The sequence below is a fragment of the Solea solea genome, chromosome 18 (assembly GCF_958295425.1).
Source record: "Solea solea chromosome 18, fSolSol10.1, whole genome shotgun sequence".
Taxonomy (NCBI): domain Eukaryota; kingdom Metazoa; phylum Chordata; class Actinopteri; order Pleuronectiformes; family Soleidae; genus Solea; species Solea solea.
The window spans coordinates 7,121,776-7,134,068 of record NC_081151.1 but is presented as its reverse complement, the minus strand read 5'-3'; the positions used below and the strand labels follow the sequence as shown (position 1 = coordinate 7,134,068).

Below are 12,293 nucleotides of genomic sequence, written 5' to 3'. Positions count from 1 at the left end.
CCTCCAAGTCTGATTCCACATTTCTTTCAGAAAACCTGGCGTCCACGCTTCAGCACTGTTTTGAAGTCAATTTTAAAAGGTAAAGGTTGCTATTGTTTGACAACACCGGTGCGTATCGCAGACGACACGTTTTGCATCACCGTACTTACGCGGCGGTCTGTGCTATCGGGAAATTTCCAACGGTTTCTGAAAGCTGAGAAGTTGCAGGTCAAAGCCAACGGGTAATTATCACAGTAATGTCACTCGCGCTGTTGCAGGAAGCCGGTGAATCTGCGCCTTTGTCACCAGAGAGGAGAGAGTGTAGGAAAAAACACCTGTACATAGTTTCCATTTTGTGATTCAAACAAATGTTATTTTAAATATGTCTCGTACTGTTCAAATTTTAAACGCAAAATCTGGTGTACAACTACAGTGTTTTCTTCATTTTAAATTGGTAATACACTATTTTAACAGTCGATTGAAAATAACTGCCAGATATTGAAGGTTATTCTGGAAAAATGGGCAAAAGCACTTACTCACAGGACATTTTCTGGCCCTTTTTATGGTTAAAATAAGCAACAACAAAAAAAGAGTGCAGACGGATATTTTGAGGCTTAGGCGTTAAAGGGTTAAATTTGACATATGATGTCTGTCCACAAATGAAACACATACTCTCAACACAAAGCAGATAACAGCTCCTATTTACATGATGTGAAGTTTTTTTTTTACTCGAGTTCACTCTTTGTCAAACCCTCTTTGGAGCTGCATCAGACATATGCAGTTTGATTTCTCTTCAAAGAGGAGGAATAAATGAGCCAATGATTTCAACTTAATACAGTAAATTACACCACAATCTTGATAAGCAACTATGGCTCTTGTGCCAGTGCTTGGAGTGTAATAATGCTCTTTTGTCTTCAGTATGTATTCGTGAGGAATCTAGCACTCGGCAGTGGTGATAGCATCTCAACTTGGCAGACTCCATTTTAACGCTTGCCCTCTGTGTGTGGGTGTGTTTTTGTGTGTTATTGACACGCAAGTACTTTTATTATTTTTGTCCATTGTATAATTATGAGTGGGTTTTTTTTCTTTTCTTCTGCTTATAAATACATTTCTTAGAGGGCTGGTGTGAGTGTGCGTGAGAGTGTAATGTGTGATCCGACACATGTGCTGCTGGCTTATGCGGACATGAAAAGAGGCTGGTTATGTTGGCAGGCCGTGTGTTGTGCTACGTCTGGTCCCGGCGGTTTTTACGATGTATATCAGGCTTGAATTAGCACTGGAAGGATCAGAAATAGAGCCGTTCTATCGAGCAAAGTGATAAGTGTAAGACACCGTTTCAGTTTCAAACTCCCTCCCTCGTGATGCATTCCAACGTCTGCTTTGACCTCTCAACTTGAAGGCACGATACCATCTCAGGAGATGTACTCCACCGGCTGACTTGTGGACTTAGCATCAGTAAGAGTTTGAATTCAACTTCATGGAGGTGCTTCATGGAAATCTATTCACCACAGATATTTTTGACTCTGGGATATTGAAGGGTTTTCCGCTCCAATATTTTGACTTTATTCCCCCGCCTCAGGCCGACTCGAGAACGATTCGACCTGCACATTTTCAGGAAAAAAGGTTTTGTGTACGTAATTTTACGACCCAAGGCCCCACTGTTTGTTTTTAAAGAAGAATGCCAGTCATAAAATAACCGTTTCTTTTCTCCATTCCTGAGAGAAAGAATCAACACAGGGTCTATTTGTTTTTCGCCCCAAAACAGCAATATTTGTGTGTATAGAGAACAAAGAGATACGCGCACATGCACACACTGAGCTGTAAGTCATGTCTCAATCAGTGTAAGCTGATCCTTGTCATCTGGTTTTGGTTTAGATAGAGCCCATTTCAAGAGTTGATTTGATCTAAGGGTCACCCTGTGGTGTTTCTATTCTTTCAAAGCCTTTATAACTCTCTCTCTCACACACACACACACACACACACACGCTTGCACTGAGAGACTGAGTGAATAAGAGTTATTTCCTGCACTCCCGTCACTTGACCCCTGTGTCCCAATATGTTAATCATTTCCTGCTGCATTATCCAATGAAATGGTTGATTTAACTGGATTATTAGATTAGTCAGCCTGGTGTCCATGGTGGGGAACCAAGTCGAGATCTGGACTCAATTCAGTAGGAGAGGACTTCCATTACAGAGCCTGTTTTAAATTCAATTGTATGATTTTTCTTTTCTCTTTTTTTCAATTTAAACCCAAGAAGTAAAGTCAAACCTACATCATCCCAGCTTCAATAGAACATCTTAACCAGTTTGAGGGCTGATATGACATGATGATGAAAGTGCTATGACGGTCATGCAGTGAATAACATAACCAATTTATCAATAGAATATTTTACATATATATGTACAGTATTACAGCATTAATATACAGCAAAAGCAGAATGAATGACCGAAAAGGGGTGCAATATTCACAGGTAGGATTAGAATGACATATGTGGAAAACTAAAAATGTGTAGGCGCATGCAGCAGAATTAAATATAATCTCAAGGTTGCCGGCGCAAGTACTGTTGCCTCACAGCAAGAAGGTTTCTGGTTTGGGTCCTTGTTTGCATGTTCTCCCTGAGTGTGCATGGGATTTCTCTGGTTTCCTCCCTCATGTCCACATGTTAATAGTGAATGGTTGTTCAGCTCTATACTATCTGGAATCTAGACAATGGATTCTGCAGCCGGACAGCAACCCCAGCCCACGTCATGAAGAACTATCTTCAGTGTGAAGAACACGGAGTCCTGGAAGTGATGGTGTTGCCTGCACAGAGCGTTTGCCTCATCGTCATCTGGGATTACAAGAGACAGATAAACAATTACACCCACACACGTTAGAGTGTGTGTGTGAGTGTGTGTGTGTCTGTCAGTCACACTGTGTGTAATTGTTTGTTTTGGTCTGAACTGTTGCATTTGTGTGACTGAGTAAAACTACTATACAACTACTTGGAGTGCCAATGTCTTCTGATCCTTTTGCTTATCTAACCTAGTGGCATCATGTTTCTGTAAACCACAAAAATGATATCACTTATGTAGAGATGTCACATGATGGTGCTCCAACAGCTTTCTTGTAGCTAAATTGAGTATGATGATAACCATAATGTGGGTAGGTTTGAGCACAAAAGCACCTGGTGAGTGCTGGGAAATTAAACAAAAACCAACACACTATTATATCTCTATAACGGAATAGTGGTATCCTATATTACAACCGCATCCCCCCCACCCTGCAGAGTGAGAATGTAAAATATTAGAGAACTACATCCATTTAAAAATAATTTTAAAACTGCATACCCGTCAAATTTAAACTTTGACCCTCACAGTGCATTCCCTTCACCCCAGGCATGGCCATAAGTGTCCTCTTCCTGTCTATGTTGACTGAGCAGTTCATTTGGATTCCGCTTCTGATGTTTCCTCTGGGCTAAAGACGACAGAATGTATATGCTTTGGAGCTGTGGTGAAGACCAGCTACTGTGTGATCAACATGTTGCTAACATATGAATTGATGTTACTTTGACTCACCTATTCTTGGACAGAGAATATACATTTTCCCTGCTCTACATTCCCTTTTTTAACACCTCCTTTTGACTTTTTCTTGTTTGTGTTACATGGTTCCACTTCATCTCCTCTCCAGCTAAAGTCCACAACATCATTTATTCATAGCCTGTTTGCAGCACTGGGATCTGATCAGCTACAGTTGCTTCATTTTGGGTCTATTGGAGGCAGCTCTATCAGGTTGATGACAGAATTGAACCGTAACACCACCATAACAACGGAGGATGATATGTCGACGGGGGAGGAAGACACAGACAAGCAAGAGAGGGATACAAAGAGAGTGGGTGAAAAGAGAAAATGGCTGTTTGCTCTATGATTCTGTTCACTGTAATGAGATCCTGACAGCTCTGTTTATCCTCATGCACCTGGTTGGGGGTGGACATAGGCCTGAGAGGCAGATGTTGAACAAGCCCTTCTCTTTGTGTGTGTGTTTGATTATGAATGCGCGTGTGTCCTTAAATCTTGTCCAACCTTTAAAGCTGCAAATCACTGATCAAGATAAGGAACATCTGACCTTTCGTGAAATAATACAAACAGGACAAAGATGACATACTGCAGAGTGTATAGGAAAAAAATTCACTGTTCAAATGTTCAGATCTTTAAATCACACATTTTATTACCTTTTATCACCTACATTTTATTGCCTTTTAAAGCAAATGAAACTAAGATATGATTAAAAAATTGCTCATGCAACAGAGAATCCCAAAGTTTGAGTTTTAAAGTTAGGGCAGCTGAAGCTACCCTGCTTAGGGCCAAATGGTCTTTAAAGGTTGTTAATTCACTTACTTTCCCTAGATGGAGCTTTATAGATTACAACAACAACAGTAAAAAAAATAAACTCTGCAGCAGATTATATTTATGTGTGTTATGTTTTTTCAATTTCAATTCAATTACCCACAGCACAAGATTTAGGGGCAGCGGTTTTAAACCAACTTTAATTGACTTTAATATATTGTTTATTTTATATGCTTTTGTTGTGATGTCTACGTTTTTTCAGAAGTAAGAGGAGGTTACGTTTTTCAGAAAGATACAGACGCCAGAAAACTGCAGGAATAATCTGGAATAATGTCCACTCTGCATCTATGAAAATTGAATTACATGTTTATGTTTTACTGTGCTATGACACGTTATGCTTTACTATAGTTTAACAATTTTATGCCTTACTCTACTATGACATTTGTATATCTTACGAAACAGTAGTATCACATATTCATGCTTCACTATACCATGAGATTTTGTAAAATAATATTTTGATGTCTTACATTACTATAAATGTTGCCACCTTCTCTGGCATTTTACTTGTGTGACATTCTACTATGATATTTGTATTAATTCTATGACACTTTTATGTCTTACTATGGGTTATTACTTACATTTTGTTTTGTTATTTTCATGAAATGTGACCCTTTGACAGTCCTCTTACAGCCTGAGTCATTTGTTCAGCCTTCTGACACGCTGTAGCATCCAGTCAAAGAAAGTGGGAGGTGAACTGATGGTCAACAATTGAATTGAATTGAATTGATCTTGAAAGACCAACGTAAGAGCTTGAAATTAGACAGAAAAAACACAACATTAGCATTTCCGTGGCAAATAACATAGCAGTGATAGCAGATGGATCTCCACCACTGCTAGCAGACACAAAAGTCCACATAGCTAGCCATTAAATTAAAGACACAAAACAATATTTACCTTGTTGCCACTATTGACTGCTGCTAATAATAATAATAGTAATAACTGTTATCTGTTAAATGCGTTATCTACTTATTCTTTGCAATGTTTATCCTCCTCTGAACTCTTCGTACTTTTCCGCATCAAAACACACAGATACAGACTTTCAAAATAAAACTTCCGTTTAAACCGGAAATGATGAACTGTCACGTTGATGATAGCTAAACACAGTTGCTAACTTGACGTATTAACATGCCGATGGTCCTTTACACACGCCTTTCCTGTGTGTGTTCTCGTCAAGTATACTGGACTTCAAAATTGATCATTCTAAATAAGAACCACATAATTAATTCCACGCAGTCCATCTTGGTCAGATGTTTGGCAGATCTTTCTCCAAGACTTTGGAGGATGGACGGCAACATTCAAAGAAGCTCCTAAGAATTGAACGTAATCCCCCGATTTCACTGACAGGCAGATGGATTTTTAATACGTACATGTCAAATTTATGGAAATTCCATAATAACTCAGCATCAATTACTGTTCAAAGAAGGTAATATTTGAGTTGTGTGTGCATGGTGCATGTAGAGGACATTGTGCCATCACTCTGAGTAAACACTGAATGAGTCATTGTTGGCCTTGGGTGGATTTCATTAATGGGCAAATACCATCTTTCTTTTTTTTATCTCTCTGTTATCATAAAACAGAGTGTCAGAGGGAGTCAGAGATAATGAAAACAAGAAGAAGCTGCATTTTCATAAAGTGTAACATTGCCCACCCTTCCATCCTTCCATCTCCATGGTGATATGTGTATGTGTGAATGAGGGCAAACCGAGGGGGAGAGGGAGAGACAGAGTATCTGAGGAAGAACATGAAGGGACTGATGTGTGCATGAGAGGATAATGGTCAATTTCTCCAGGTGAAAGTGGTGAATGATGGCTGTAAATTCTGTAGCAGACACGCCCATTATCACACGTCACACAGGTGCAAATGCTGCCGTACAGTGTTGGCGTTATAATGCTCAAATACCCTCATCACCCCTTTTTTCTTAATTGTTTTCACATGCCCGCATGAGCAAAATGTTTCCTCAACATTGGCGATGTGTTGTCTATAATAATATATCATTATATATAATATATATACATATATATATGATACCCAAAGATCTATTAACCCTATTGATTCCTCTTTAATAAAAACAAGACGGGAGAAAAATCTGGGTTTAGAGATTATGGACACACTTTGGGAAGAAAGTCTGGAGAGAACTCATCAGTGTTTTTTATTGTGTGATCCAATCCACTCCAAAGTGAGTTTACACAGTATAAACCCTGAGATCGCTCCATCTTGTGACAGATGTGCTGACACTTCAATCCACAGCTTTGCTCTGTGTCCCAAAGTTAGTTATTTGGGATTGTGACCTAACAGCATATACTCTGTATGGATGCACAATATAAACCCACGTCTACAGTATGTGCACCTATAGGATCATGTCTATCAGCGCTAATAAAAATATTTAAGACAACACTTATAAAATGTGCACATGAAACCCACACAGATACATAGACATTCATGAGGTTGCATGTAACTGAGACATTTATTGGATTTTGAAATGTGATATCACGGTCCTGGTGTAATATCTTAACAGAAATATGGATTCATTTAGGAATATTAATCGTCTTTCACCAAAAAAGTATTCGCTGTGCACTGAAACAGCTCCTACACGACATTGCTTGAATTCAATATTTTCGTCATTTTAAAATGTGTTCTCTTGACCTTTTCAGGAAAACAAATGTGTCCCCGTCACATCTAACACATTAATCTAACGTCTACTTATACTTGATCATTATCCCTGTGTGTGTATGACATATTATGTTACAGTAGAATGTGTTGGACCTGCAACCAACACATCCAGAGTGATATTTGTGCCAAATGATTTACTATGTGGATAATATTTGATGAGGATATCATTTACATCAAAATGCTCCTGCCATAGGAAAAAATAGCGCATATTCAAATATAAAACACACACACACACACACAAACATCTTCACACACATACTGTTACCATGGCTACCCCCGATGTCTGTGGTATCACTGATACCATTTCTGTTGAAGGCAATTAACATGAACCTGACATTTCTCTCTCTCTCACACACACACACACACTAGTTGAATGACTTTAAAGACTCCCTTGCTCAATAAACCCCAGTGCACACAAAATGTACAACAACTCCTCATCATCTGCCATGAAATGAGGTCAGTCTTATCGTCTCTTAAAGATCTGACTGTGCTGCATTTAAAGGTGAACCGAGTGGATGGAAATAGACTTGAATTTTTCGCTTCTTTAGGACCTTCTCTGGGATAAAAACTGAGCCAGTAGTCTAATTTCTGAGATTTAAACATTGCATAGGTTTAGATTAAATTAGATTAGGGCTTAGCATTAACTATGGTTAAAGATATGGTTAAGGTGAGGGACAATGCTTTATTTAGCCTGTCCAAATGAATGGAAATCAATGCAGTGTCCCAGGAATAGCTACAGTAAGTGTGTGTCACAGACAGACAGAGACAGACAGACAGACAGACAGACAGACAGAGAGATGGAGAATGGTAAATAGTAGAGCTGCAACATAAAAAAAACTCGTTAACCACCGCAGTAGATACAGTGCACTGCAGGTATACAATAACAAGTGCATAGCTGCCTTCATGAAAGATTAAATAAGCAATGTTTCCTCCTCTAATTCACACTTTCTTTTTTACTCATCAATATAAATCAAAACGAGAGGAAGCCACTAAATGCCCTGCACCATTAGAGGTTTGCTTGTGTTTTTCCCCCCACCACAATTTTAAATCTCCGTCTCTCTTTCCTACACCGCCTCCTTTGCCCGTGGAACATTTTAAGGAGTGAACAGGCTCTGTAGTTTCCTCTGGTCTGAATTATTGCCATGAGGGGAACCATTAGTCAGACTAATATGCTGGGTGGAAGCCAGCTCTCTCTCGTGCCCTAGGTGGAAGAACGGTGTGATGTTAATCACGGCTGACACATATACGTCCCATATAAACACCTTCCTACACGGAAAAAAAAATACACTGACACTCGCACGTACAACAATTGATACACAGTTGTAAATTTAAAACATGTGCACACACACAGACTAATAAAGGCTGGTTTGAATCCAGCTGTCCAGAGCTGTTTGTCTGCTCCTGCTCTTGTGCTCCTGCAGTTTATTGGGTTTGCTCTGTGTGTGTGTGTGTGTGTGTGTGTGTGTGGGTGGGTGGGTGGCCAGTAGAGTCTATCAGTAATGAGTCCATCCACGGTTGGAACACCTGTGGGAACGGCTGACTGCAATAAAGCTGCTGAGGATCATGGGATGGGATCCTGCTATGCCTCAAAGAGACTTCATCAACCATGACATAAACTCGCAGCACTGCCAATTAGAGCCGTGTGGGCCTTATTTAGGTGGATTGAATTTTCATGCAAAAGCTTATCTATCATTTCTGCAAAGGGGAATTGTTTGACATCTTTGTATATTGGTATGGCATTGGTATTAGCATGCGTGATAATATGTGTGATTTACTGTTCATTTTTGAGGGAGTTAACCTGCACAACAATGCCTCCACCTGCTGAGAAAACTGAGGACTTCTATCTATCTATCTATCTATCTATCTATCTATCTATCTATCTATCTATCTATCTATCTATGTTTTTTTGGATAAAAGCGTCTGCTAAATGCAATGTAATCTATCTATCGAACGATCTATCTATCAAACAATCTATCTATCTGTCTGTCTGTCTGTCTGTCTACTCATCCACATTTCCCCTGATGTCATTTATATGTTGACCTTTTCCCTCCTTTTTGGTTTTCATCCCATTAAAAAGTTCCCTCCTGTTAGTTCCCTCCTCTGGATCCTCCTGTGCCACCGCTGTGGCAGAGGGAGCAGCGGAGAGGGAGGAACGGCTACTTATGGAGACGGCACTGAATAATACATGACCACTGACATGGATGGAGGAGAGGCTATTGAGCTGGATATAGAGTTTTCATAGTGTTTGATTATAAAGTATTTATCATGACGAGATATGGCTAGACAGATTAGATGCACCGTGGATATATGGGATTTAATGGATTCACACATGCGAAAGGACGATGAGTTGCAGCAGACATTTATTTTAGCGAGACGGGTGCCTGTACATGCGCAGACAGTGCAATAATTCCATAATAACCGTTCGGCCTAATGTAAATCAAGAGATGATTGTGATGAAATGATTGTGTCAATAATGGCAGAGTATTTAAGAGATGAAAATATTGCCTTGGACAAAACATTTTTTAGGATAAATTATTGCTTTATGGCAAAAACCTCTCCTTGATATGTGGTGGAGGGATTGACTGAGCGATGTTCTGGTGTATAAGCAAGCAGAGTGTGGAAATGCATGCGTGTCCATTCATGCAGGTTAAGATCTGGCAGTTCTGAGAGGTCACTCATGGCCTGTAGCCTCGTGACTGCATTGCACATTGAATTATGGGTAGTGGCCCAAAGGTCTCGCAGCTGTTTCTCTGCTCAGGGCACAGTGATAGTGAGTCATCTCTCTGTCTCACACACACACACACACACACACACACACACTCACACAGCAGAGTCGACTGCAGGGTTTTGTGACATTTAACAGTCGAAAAAGCAGGGTGTCTGAGCTGGAAAAGACAACAACAGAACTGCTTCCGTGACGCTGTCAAACACAAAGAGGTAGCACAGCATGACACGTTATACCTGACACTGAACCAGTATCACTATATTACAGTATACGTACCCCATCCGCACTGGTCAAAGCCTTTTTAATCTGAGGTAACACAGGCCCTTTGCCTCTGAGAATGTGCTTAGTTGGCATTCACTCCCAAATGGAATGATTCTGCATTACATTTTCATCAGCTTCAGCTCCCATGATTATCAGTGGTAATGTAAGACTGGGGTGAACCCTCACATTCCGTCTGTGTCTGCTCTATTTTTTGCCAGCAATGTGGCACATCTGGTGCAGTGCTACAACATGCATTCATCGTTCTGGCTGGTTGCTTTCTCCCCTCTCCCTACAGTTTTGGAGCAAATATTTTTACGACACCACCCTAAACATCCATCCATCGTCTACCGCTTTATCCTCACTGCTGTAAAAAGTCAGCATTGAAGCAATTTGTGTTTCCTGTGACACCCAAGAATTCACGAGACCCCCTGAATCCTAGTACTCCAGGTCCCTGATCTTGCAAGGCTGTTTTTTTCCACTTACAAATGTATTCCAAAACTGTTCCATTATGGTAAAAAACACTTGTATAGTTCTGCTTTAAAGTTTGTAGCGGTCCTTTTTAAAACTTGGGACAGCGACAATCGGATCATCTAACTGATTGGTTTAAAGATAGTTAAAAGTTCCCCCCCCCTCTGACTTGGCCTTTTAAAAACAGTATCATCCAGGTTTAAAAAATCTCAGGGGCTGTAATCTGCAAGTAAACATTTGCTAAGATCTGCGTCTTTACTGCTGCTACACTTCTCAAGCTTTTTACTCACCAATAGCACATATACTCTACATATATAGACTATTAGTGTATTTGTATCAAATTATTTTGTATTCCAAAACAACAACAACAACAAAACATGTCTGTCTTGGCCAGCACTTCCATAAAAATAGGTTCTTAATCTCAGTGGGACTTTTTTCTGGCTTAATAAAAGATAAAAGACATTTTGAAATAAAACAGTGTTTTGTGTTTTTTTAATGTCAACTGAGTCCTGAATTTAACTTGCAACTTTTATTTGTCTCGATCAGGAAGCTTCAGCCCTTCGATATTAAATGTATTCTATGGCCTAAGTGTTGTAGTGACTGAGTAAAGAATATGTAATATGGAATGCAAAACTAAATGCTGATGTAAAGGCTGTAACTCAAATGATCAAGTATACACATACAGAACTAACATGGTAAATAACATGGCCATTGTCTGAGTAGTGCAGAAAAGCACGAGCTCAATAATTTAGCAAAAGGCCTTTGTCACTGCCACTGCATCTGGAGAAGAAAAGCAGATGTAGCAATAGCGATGCATTTCCCCTCTTGTGAGAGAGAACCCACACTGATGCAACGTTCCCCAAGATCGCCCTCAAGTCATTGCATTTGTGGAAAATGTCACACGTCTCTACGATGTCCAAGAGGTGGCTAAATCTGACATCATTAAATGTGACATGAAAATGACCTATATACCGCTCACTTGACTTATCAGTGAGGCTGCTGCAGCCCCATGTGGCATTAGATTCACTATCCATTGATCCTACCAAGAACTGTAAAGCAATTACCAGGTAAACCGGGAGGAAATACAGTGATGGATGTGTTTTATAGATATAGACCATTCTACCACCTCATTATGGACATTAGATTTGCTTTTATAAGGCTCTTCTTGGTTTGGTTCCTCCTGCACATTAATGCACAAAAAAAGCTTTCAGTTTCTCTGCAACCTCTGCTTGGAATATCCTCCAAAGTGAACAACAATGATCAACTATCCATTGAACAGTGCCTGTGTTCTCCTGCACTTCATTTGTCTATTTACTTGCACTTTTATATTTCAATGTTTGTTTTGGAACTGTTATCTCCCAGTTTTTATTAACGTGTGCTGCTGCCTTTCTTTGTCTTTCTTTCTTTCTTTTTTATCTCAATGGGTCTTTTATCTGGTTCAATAAAGGTTACATAAAATAAAAGGATGTAGTATTTGCAAGGAGATTTGGCTACATATTTGTAAGTTAAGCAGCATGGTATTCTTTATAAATATATTTTCTAAATCAATTCATTTTCCTTCAGTACAGCTGGAAACTTCATGAATGCCTTTATACATGTACACACTTATGGTTTTTGAAATGCATATTATTGATTTGTACTTGAAGATTTAAGGGCGAGTTATTTTATTTCAATTCATTCTCCTGTTTGTAATTATCTATCTAAAAATGACTGATCTATTCATCCTAAGATATGTAATAGAACATTTTCCCTTTTGTATAAGAGTTTAAACAGATATAAAGACAGTTTTTCATATATTTACAGT

At 39.4% G+C, this 12,293-nt stretch overlaps 1 long non-coding RNA gene across 2 annotated transcripts in view; it reads right to left on the bottom strand.

Moving 5' to 3' along the window:
• Window positions 1–5,073, bottom strand: part of LOC131445184 (uncharacterized) — a 50,539-nt gene extending 45,466 nt beyond the window's left edge. For both annotated transcript variants that reach the window (XR_009233814.1, XR_009233815.1), the window contains exon 1: window positions 4,944–5,073. This is a non-coding gene — a long non-coding RNA (uncharacterized LOC131445184). The remainder of the gene's footprint in view (window positions 1–4,943) is intronic.
• Between the last annotated feature and the right edge of the window lie 7,220 nt (window positions 5,074–12,293).